Raw genomic sequence first — 9,629 nt, 5'->3', positions numbered from 1 at the left:
ATCGTTAATTGGAGCCACTTGATATGATTTGCTTGTCTGGATGAATCTCCCCATAATGAAGAATATTAGCAGCCAGCAGGACTCACAGAAGTTAAAACAGGCCTGCAAGGATTATGGTTTAAACATGATGTACCTATTCATATGCATGGCATCTGAGGACATGCCTCTTTCTTTGAGGTACAGGGAAAACATTTTCCACCTTCGAACCAAACTTTGCCTACTTGTGTGAATTGATGAGGAATGACAGTTGTGTCAGAAATCAGGAGCACTAGCCTTTTACTTCAATGTCACCTAGAGCTAAGAATTCATTATAAATATGTCTTTTCAAAGATTCCTTTTCACAGTTTGTGATAACACTGCAGCAATAGAATCCGGTATTACATTCTAAAACAAAACATGTTTCTATCAAACTGAATTTTCTAAGGGAAAAAGTTGAAGAAAAGGAGATAAAACTGGTTTATGTGAATACTAAAGAACAACTTGTAGATATTTTCACAAAACCTTTGCCTAAGGAGACTTTTGAATATCTTAGAGATCAGCTTTGAGTCATACCACCACCGGTAGAGACTTAGACAGTTGATGATTGTCATCAACCAGTAGAATTAAAAAGACAAATCTTTTATTCCGGTATTTGATGAGGAAGCTATTTCTCAGGGGGAGTAGTTGGTATTTTGTATGAACTTGACTTTGGCATTTGATGTCAAAGGGGGAGAGATATCTATGGAAAAACAAAATTATCTTTTTGGGGAGAGATTTTGAAAAACACATTTAAGGAGAAATTGGTATGAGAGATTGGTATTGAAAATAAATCTTTTGGATAAACACATGTTACTCCCAGGGGGAGAAATGGAGATTGTTGGTTTTTGTATTTGGCATTTCTATTTTGGCACTTTGATGGTTTTTCCATCTTGTGTTGCCATCAATGCCAAAGGGGGAGATTGTTGGTATTTTGGTATGGTTTTGTCATTGATGTCAACACCTACTTTGAAGATCCAACAACATTCACTGGCAAGCAAGTAAATTGTGCAACAGTTACTGGTATATGGTTCACCGGCAGGATATATTGTTCACCGGTACCTAGAATGATATGGAAGACACTTGGTAATGTCAAATACATCATGTGGACACTTTGTTTTGAAGAATTAATCATTGGTATATTCATATTTGCATATTTTCTTTTACCGGCAAATAGGTCCAGGTTATCTAGGGTTACACTAACAGGTTTATCTTTTCCAGATCAGCATGGCATGCTATGGAGATGATTTATTATTGTTGTAAATGCATTTAGTCGACATGTTTAATCAATTATTGGATCAGATATGATATTGTATGTAAAATGTTTTATTGTAATATCTCGTAGAGCCGACCTACTAAAATTGGTCTTAGGGTATGGTATAAATGTAAGATCTTATTTGTAAGATCAAGTGTGGAATGCAAAAAAGAATTAAGTGAAGGTATATGTGAGATCAAGCAGGGATATACACGAAGACATCATTTGAAGGTGAAGTTAGGTTTTTGTAGAAGCATATCAGCATTACACTGGTACTAAATCTAGCATATGAAGATGTTATTTTGTGCAGTACATTCTTATTGGATTTAACCATCCAACTGTAGTCAGTGTGACTCCCATTTTGTGATTGAGTAGTGAGCTCTAGGTTGTGGGCCTTTCTGCATGTGTAGACCCCATTTATGTACACTTACTATCTATAGTAGTATCATCTGATTATGGGTAAGGTTTCCCACTATGGTTTTTCCCCTTACAGGGTTTCCATGTACAAATATTGGTGTTATGTGTTGTGGATGACTTTATGTTTATGTTTCATGCATTAATCCTTACCAGTATAGCAATTTACTGTTAACACTGTCTACCAGCATACTTAACTGGTTTACTAGTATTAAGCATTAAGTTGGTTAATTAGTTTTTGGTTTGAATTTATTAGACAACTGATTCACCCCCCCCTCTCAGTTGTCTCCGGGACCTAATAGAGAAAACCTTCTCAGTTATCATTAATTGGAGCCACTTGATACGATTTGCTTGTCCAGATGAATCTCCCCATAATGAAGAATATTAGCAACCAACAGGACTCACATAAGTTAAAATAGACCTACGAGGATTATGTTTTAAACATGATGTACCTATTCATACGCATGGCATCTGAGGACATGCCTCTTTCTTTGAGGTATAGGGCTTCTAACTTCGGAGCTTACCAGAGTTCTCTTCTCCTAGGATTATCTATGGGGTTTGGAAGATGTCATGGCATACCACACCTATTTCAGAGCCCTACCTCTAGCATAGGATTTGAGGTGTTTCATCACTTCTAGTGAGGAGGTAGCCTGGCACTCGCTTATCAGTGGTCTGAAAACCATATCATTGTCATCTCATCTCTTTCGAGCAGAGCTTGCTGTAGAGTTCCTCCTCCAGTTCCATCTGATAGTGCCTATTTCGGTTGGCACCAAATGGTACACTGAATTTAGGGACTATATATTCCTATGGGTCCTGACGCCGCACATCCACCCCAATCTGGTTCTCGTGTCAATAGTTCAGGAGCCTGGAGACATTTCTGACCATGAGTGGTTAGAGGGGGAAGATGTTGTAGATGACGCTAATGACTCTAATTTCTAGATGGATGATGATGAAGATGAAGATAATCCTTGAGTTAGCACCATCCTGTCTTTAGAAAGCTTCATCTTGCTTCCTTTTCTTAAAAATTAGGCCGCAGGCCTTCTAATGAATTGTAACAAATACCCATAATATAATGATTTATTTTTTTCTTAGTCATGACGTATCTTGTGATTTCATTTTTCTTTGGGAATGCATGAGGAAATATAAATAAATAAATGAGGCACATGAAGAAACATTATTTACATTATGTACACATACGAAAAAATCTACTAATGGAAAGGCGTAAGGTTGAACTTGTTAACTAGGATTTCGAGATAAACTCTGTGCATATCTTCAAGATCAAAAGAATTGAAACCTTTTCAATTCATAATGTGGGAGGGCCCCTCCCCAAAACCATCAAATTTGGCATGTTGACTAGGCTTGGCTTCCCTCTCATTGTATTTCAAAACAAGGTCACCTTGTTTGAAACCTGGGTCAGAACTTTTCTTCTTATCAAACCACCTTTTGACGGTTTGCTGGTAGTTCTGAAGGGACAAAAATGTTGCTTCCCTTGCTTCCTCTAGTTACATAATTTCTTCCAGTCTCACTTCCATGGGACCATTTTCTCCACCTCGATAGATTTGAGCAATTGTAAGGTGGGGATCTCCAAAGACACAGGGAATAATGAGTCCTTACCTTAAACCAACTTATATGGAGAATTCTTTAGGACTTGCTTGGGTGTTATCTAGTCTGCCCATAATGCACTCCTCAAGTGGTGATACCACTCCCTTTTATGCTTAGAGCCCATCCTTTTAATGAGCCTTATGAGGTTCTTGTTAGTAGACTTAGCTAGGCCATTTCCTTGTGGGTAATAGTTTGAGGATTTCTTCAGGTAGATTCCTCTATCAAGAGCAAAATGGGTGATGCAGGAGCCTACAAATGCTCATGCATTATCCAATATTATGATCTTTGGTGGACAATATCGGTACACCAAGTCTTCCAGAAGCGTTAATATCTCAAAATTTAATGAATTCGTCATGGGGACAACCTCAGACCATCTAGTGAAGTAGTTAGTCAAAGTCAAGATCCACTTGTGTCCAACTGAACTTGGGTGGTTGATCATCCCTATGAAATTGAGGCCCCACTGAGCGAAGGGCTCCTCCACCATTATAGGCCTGAGTGGCATGGCTGCCTTTCTAGTCCTACCACTATAGTACTGGCATTCTTTGCACTCTCTTACCAGAGTGTGCATGTTTTTAAACATGGAGGGCCAGAAATACCCATCGTGAGTGATCTTAATGATGGTGGTTTGCACTAAATAGTGGCCTCCTGATAGACCATGATGGAATTCATGTAGAATCTTACTGGCTTGGTCTTGGTCTACGTAGTGGAGCAAAACTCTATCAAAGTTTATTTTAAATAACACTCCTTGGACTAGATGAAAACCACTGTTCTACATCTTGTAGAATCTCCTCTTTTTAGGAGGGAGACCTTTCGTACAAACCCTAGTCCTCATAAAAAAATTTTGAGCCTCCACCCAAGATGCTTCTGTCAAATTGGAGGTAACCATTACAACTTCCCTTGTATCAACCTTAGCTTCTTGGGGTTCAAACTCCTGGGCTATGTACTCACACAAACCTTTGTCTTGGATTACCTTAGTGGGCCTGACATAAATGTCATATTCCATGATTTTAGTAATCCAGTTCGCCCTCTTCTCCATAATGTCACCTTCCATTATATATTCCCTAACTGAAGGGTGAGCGATATATACGGTAGTTTTATTACAAGTGATAAAATGCCTAAAATTTTTAAGCCCTTTGATAATGGCTAAAGCTTGCTTTTCAACAAAATCGTACTTAGCTTCATATTCTTTAGAGTTTTTGAATGGAAAGCTATGGGGTGTTTACTTCTTTTGTCTACATCCTTTTGGATCAGAACCACAATAATTCTATAATTAGTAGAGAAAATATACATTATAAAGTCCTTCGACATATCTGGGTTAGAGAGCATGGGAGCTGAAGAAATGACATCTTTGATCTTTTCGAAAGCCTCTTTAGCTTCAGGGGTCCATTTAAAATGTGTTTCTTTCTTAAGCATTAGAGTGATGGGCCTTACTATCCCAACAAAGTGATGCTCTTTTTGTTGACGGGAAGAGGAAGCTCCTTTATTGCTTTCACTCGATCAAGATCGATGGAGACTCCTTCCTTTGAAACTACATGCCCTAGTAATTTTCCATGTGGAACCCCAAAGATGCATTTCTTCAAGTTTAATGAGATGCCAAATTCTAAGCACTTCTGGAACACTAGTTCAAGATGGTCGAAGTCATCTTCTTTGTGTTTTGAAAAAATGGTCAAGTCATCCAAATATATAAGGATGATTTTGTTAACGAGCTCTCTAAAAAGTTGCACCGATGTTTGACAACCCAAAAGGAATCTTCTAGTAAGAAAATCTTCCCCATTTGGTCGTATACGTTGTCTTATATTGATATTTTAGCTTTACCAACACTTGGTTATAGCCTGAGAAACCATCCAACATTGAGAATATCTCTGACCCTGACACCATACTCAACAATTGTTCCATTGGTGGCAACAGTTAATGGTCCTTTAGAGATACTTGGTTCAGATCCCGGAAGTCTACACAAAGTTGGCTATCTCCATTTTTTCTTCCTGATCAGCACCAAATTAGATACCCATGTACTGTGCTTGATGGGATAGACGATTTTTGATTCTATCAGCTTCTTCAATTCCTATGCCATGAGGGACTCAATCTTGGCATTGATAGGTCTCTACTTCTACCAGACTGGCTTGGCCCCATCATTAAGCTCAATAGTGTGCTGAATGATGCTAGAATTATAGCCTTTCAAATCTTCATATGACCATGCTAGCATGCCCATATATTCATCACAATATCAGACCAATCTCTCTCTATCTTCTAAGGGAACTTCCTTCTTGACTTTGAGTATTCTCCCATTCCCTAATGATATTTCAGTGTAATCACCCTTATCAGTCGTAACTTTTCATTTGTCATTCTTAACATCATCATGGTCAAACAAATTTTATAGGGTGATCAATCCATTTGGGAGCTTGTTAGATTTTAGTTGAATGATATGATCTCCATAAGATTCCTTTACTTTAGGCTGCAATTGGTCAGCAAACTCTCTTGAGTTTTGAATGAACAAAGCGATTTTCTCGTCACTCTCAAAAACTTGTCAGTGGGTATCATTATCAGGAATAGCTAGTCTAATGATCACACCAATCACCTGGGGTTTGATGAGAAAGTCCACAACGGGGTCGAATTGTGATCCAATAGTGGTCATCCGATAAGCAGATGCATTTGTCTTTCAAGGAATCCTCTGGATGTTGAAAGCATCAAAGCTTTTGATTAGACCCGATGTCCTATGGTGGTAGGATCTCATACATATGTGTTTGGCATTGGATATTCCTCAAACCTGATGCACAATCAGCTCAGAGTCACCCAAAACTTTCAACTTCTTTATACCCAACCTTTCCGCCAAGCTTTGGCCTAGAATCAACCCTTCATATTCTACTTCATTATTGGAGCAAGAAAACTATAGGTAAAAAGACTTCAGAATCTATTCACGCGAAGGTGAATTAAGGCAAATCCCAGTGCTTGAACCTACTTTGCATCTTGTGCCATCAAAGTGCAAGGTCCAGAGAACTGAGGACAAATCTTCTTGGGTCCAGTGGTCTTTAACTAGTTTTGGGATAACCTGACCTTCATAAAAAATGCAGTAAGTACCAAGACCTGCAGCATGATAATTGGAGTATGGATCAGAATCAATGAATTCATTGAGAAAAACCTCATGTTTTTGTGGGATATCTCCAGTTATCTCTTCATCTTCAAGAAACTCTACAATCTTTCCCTCTTTATTAGAGATGGAGGTATGAGTGGGCTCAAAATTGAGCATGGCCTGATCTGCTACATGTTTGGTGTGAAGGGCTTCAGAAATGATTTTGAGTTTGGCACCACACTGAGTACAAAGGATAAGGTGAGACCAGTCTAAGGACAAGTAACCTCCTATTTTGTCAGTGAAGTCCTGAGAAAGGCAGAGGCCAAAAATGGGGGGAATGTTAATAATTACCACCTCTTGAGACACGCTGACACTAGGACATGCAAACAAGATTAGCGGAAGTTCCTTGATAAGACCCACGGTCTGAACCTTATTCTCATCTAGTTGCATACCACCCCGATTTAAAGGTTCATATTTGATATTCAAAACCTCAACAATTTTCTTAGACATGACAGTAGTGTTGGCACTAGAGTCTATCATAGAGTTGTGCAAAATTTTATCCCCTACTATGAGGGTCAAATAAAAAGGATTGGGCTTAGGCTTACCCACTACATGGAATTTCAGAGGTATGGCCTCATTTGTTAACACCATCGGTGAGCGCGATCTATCTACAGGAGGCTAAAATCTTTCTTCGCTGACTTGTGGAAAAGTAGTAGCATTACCACCGAGGGGTTTACCCACCTCTGACAAAGCTTCTTTCAAATGATTCTTCTACTCCAGGATACTAAGGAGATACCAAAGAAACATTGGCTGGGGCATTCCTCAACTGCTCCACCACGTCTAATACTGATGGTACCAATGTCTTTATCTCTCTCGGCTTATAGGGGATAAATTCCTTCCTTGGATATGTAACAACGGCTGTAGGTTGTTTAGGAACTTTATCCATAAAGAATCTCCCTTTTGTGATTGAATTCTCTCCCATGAAGTGCCTCTTCAACTGGAGATTGTAATCTAAATGCACTTGAGGATCCCTTGAGCTTGATGAGGCTGCACCATTGGTCAACATGACATCTTCATCTTCCATCCAGGAGAATACCGCATGGTCCAGATCTATCTCCATTTCCTACTCCATTGACATGCCTTGCATCTATGCAATGAAAAATGCATTGTCCATGCCAAGGGGCATGTAAGACGAATCATCTGAAGCCATTCCTTGGCTACGTTGATCCATAAAATTTTATTGTAAATTGCCTCTTGGACAATTCCTTGGGGCGTGGGCATTGTTACATGGAAAACACCAAGAATTGGTATTATCCACTAGATTATTTTGTCCCACTGTCAACTCTTTACTAGTGTTAGGGTAGATAGTTTGCAAAGGATTAGGTACCAGAACTACCTAGCCATTTGGCTGGCTTGGGGAAGTTCAACTGTTTGCATATTGGTTTTGCTAATAAGAAGGCTTATTCCCTTGATAATTCTATTGGAAAGGGGGTCTAGCTGGTGGGATTTGGGACCTTTTCAGATTGACAATTTCATTCGAGAAATATCTCAATAAATTTTTCATATTGCTGACCTCTACAGCCAAGGATGAGGGAGGAGGTAGACTTGCTTGTTCGGGGTTGGGATACATGTGCATGGATTGGGAAGGGGATGAACTAGGCACAACTGGTTCTAGGACTTGATTTGATAGCTCCAAAAAGATCGACATGAGCGGTCAGAGCGCGAGCTTCCCAACATTGATCATATTATTTTCTGTGGAGACTGCCAAATCAAACACTTGCGGGGTAGTATTTCATCCTAAAGATTGAATCATCACTGATATGGCAGAGTTGAAGGCCTTCAGATAGAAAACAAACACCATGTCAGCAGGGTGATGGGCAGACAATGGTATTCTTTGCCAAGTCCTCTAAAATCTTAAATTGAATTTTGTTACCACTTCCTAAGGGGCTCTCTTTATAGTAATCAATTGATGCATCAAGGATGACCTATCAGCCTTGTCAGAGAATCTCTGAAAAAAACGGTCACCCAGCTAATCCCAATTGCCTATAGAACTTGGACCAAGGGATTTGTACCAGTATAGAGCTCTCCCTTTGAATGATGCTACAAGCAATCTCAAAGCTACATTTTTCTCAGTTATATTATGGACCGTGTAGACATTGGCTACATCTTGCAAGTGCTCCCTAGTGGATTTGGGACATTCTCTGGTGAATTTAGGGACAACTTTCAATGCGGTAGAGGGAATCGATCCCCACACTACAAGGAGGACTAGAGGAATGAGAGGCTTCCGTTATTCCATTTCATGAAATTTATGGGAGGAATCTAAGCCATTATTATTATAGTAATAACCATAGGGAAGATAGGTGGGTTCTGGGAAGAGGATGCAACAGGTTGATGGACATTTACCAGGGGTGGAATAAGCAAACTAGGATTCAAAGTTGTTTGACTCCTGGTAACAAGTCTATGGCTCATAAACTCTCTTAATCTTATTTAAAGTTTGGGTCCCATCGGGTGTGCTAGAAAAAGAAGTGGTGCTTTTAATTTTACCTTAAACGTGAACAACCTTATGGGAAATTCAGTGATGGGGGACCTATTGCATGAAACCCATTGAATGACCTTTGGGTTTGAGAAGCCGATTCTTTGTATAATTGGGGAAGAAAAGGAGAAAGGGAAAACTTTAAATAAAATAATCTACACTACATAGGTGATACACCAGGGCATTTCAGAACAATATTAATAGCATATAAAACCTAGAGACATGCCCATAACTGTTTGAGAGAATAATTCAACCAAAACTCATTTAACATAAAATGGAATTTAACCATTCATCCAATAGATAACAAGTCTCAGGAGATATTTTAATCCGTAAAGTCTCACAAAAAATATCATAGAAGTTATTGAACTTGAAAACAACACAAAAGTTAATATATTAAGCTTCAAATAAAATCATCACAAAGGTCGTAGATATGATTATCATTCACCAAATTTCATTAACATAAAGGCCTCTTAATGAGCTAAAGTTTTAGAAAAACTCTCTAAAAGTTTGAACCCTCTAAACAAGAAAAACATAAGCATAAATAGAGCCCCTGGCTCATAACTAATAGCTCGCAGCATCAACAACCTTCCAGCAATCGCTTTTGACAAGAAAACCTATCATAGCACACCGTGAGATCATACCCAGAAATTTCACCTCCAAAGTTGTTATTTCCACCATATCATGGCAATCCCTGCACCTACCTAACAAGAAAATCACGATGCAAATTGCAGCCTGATTCATGA

The sequence above is a fragment of the Cryptomeria japonica genome, chromosome 11 (assembly GCF_030272615.1).
Source record: "Cryptomeria japonica chromosome 11, Sugi_1.0, whole genome shotgun sequence".
Taxonomy (NCBI): Eukaryota; Viridiplantae; Streptophyta; class Pinopsida; order Cupressales; family Cupressaceae; genus Cryptomeria; species Cryptomeria japonica.
Note: the sequence above shows the minus strand (reverse complement) of the source record.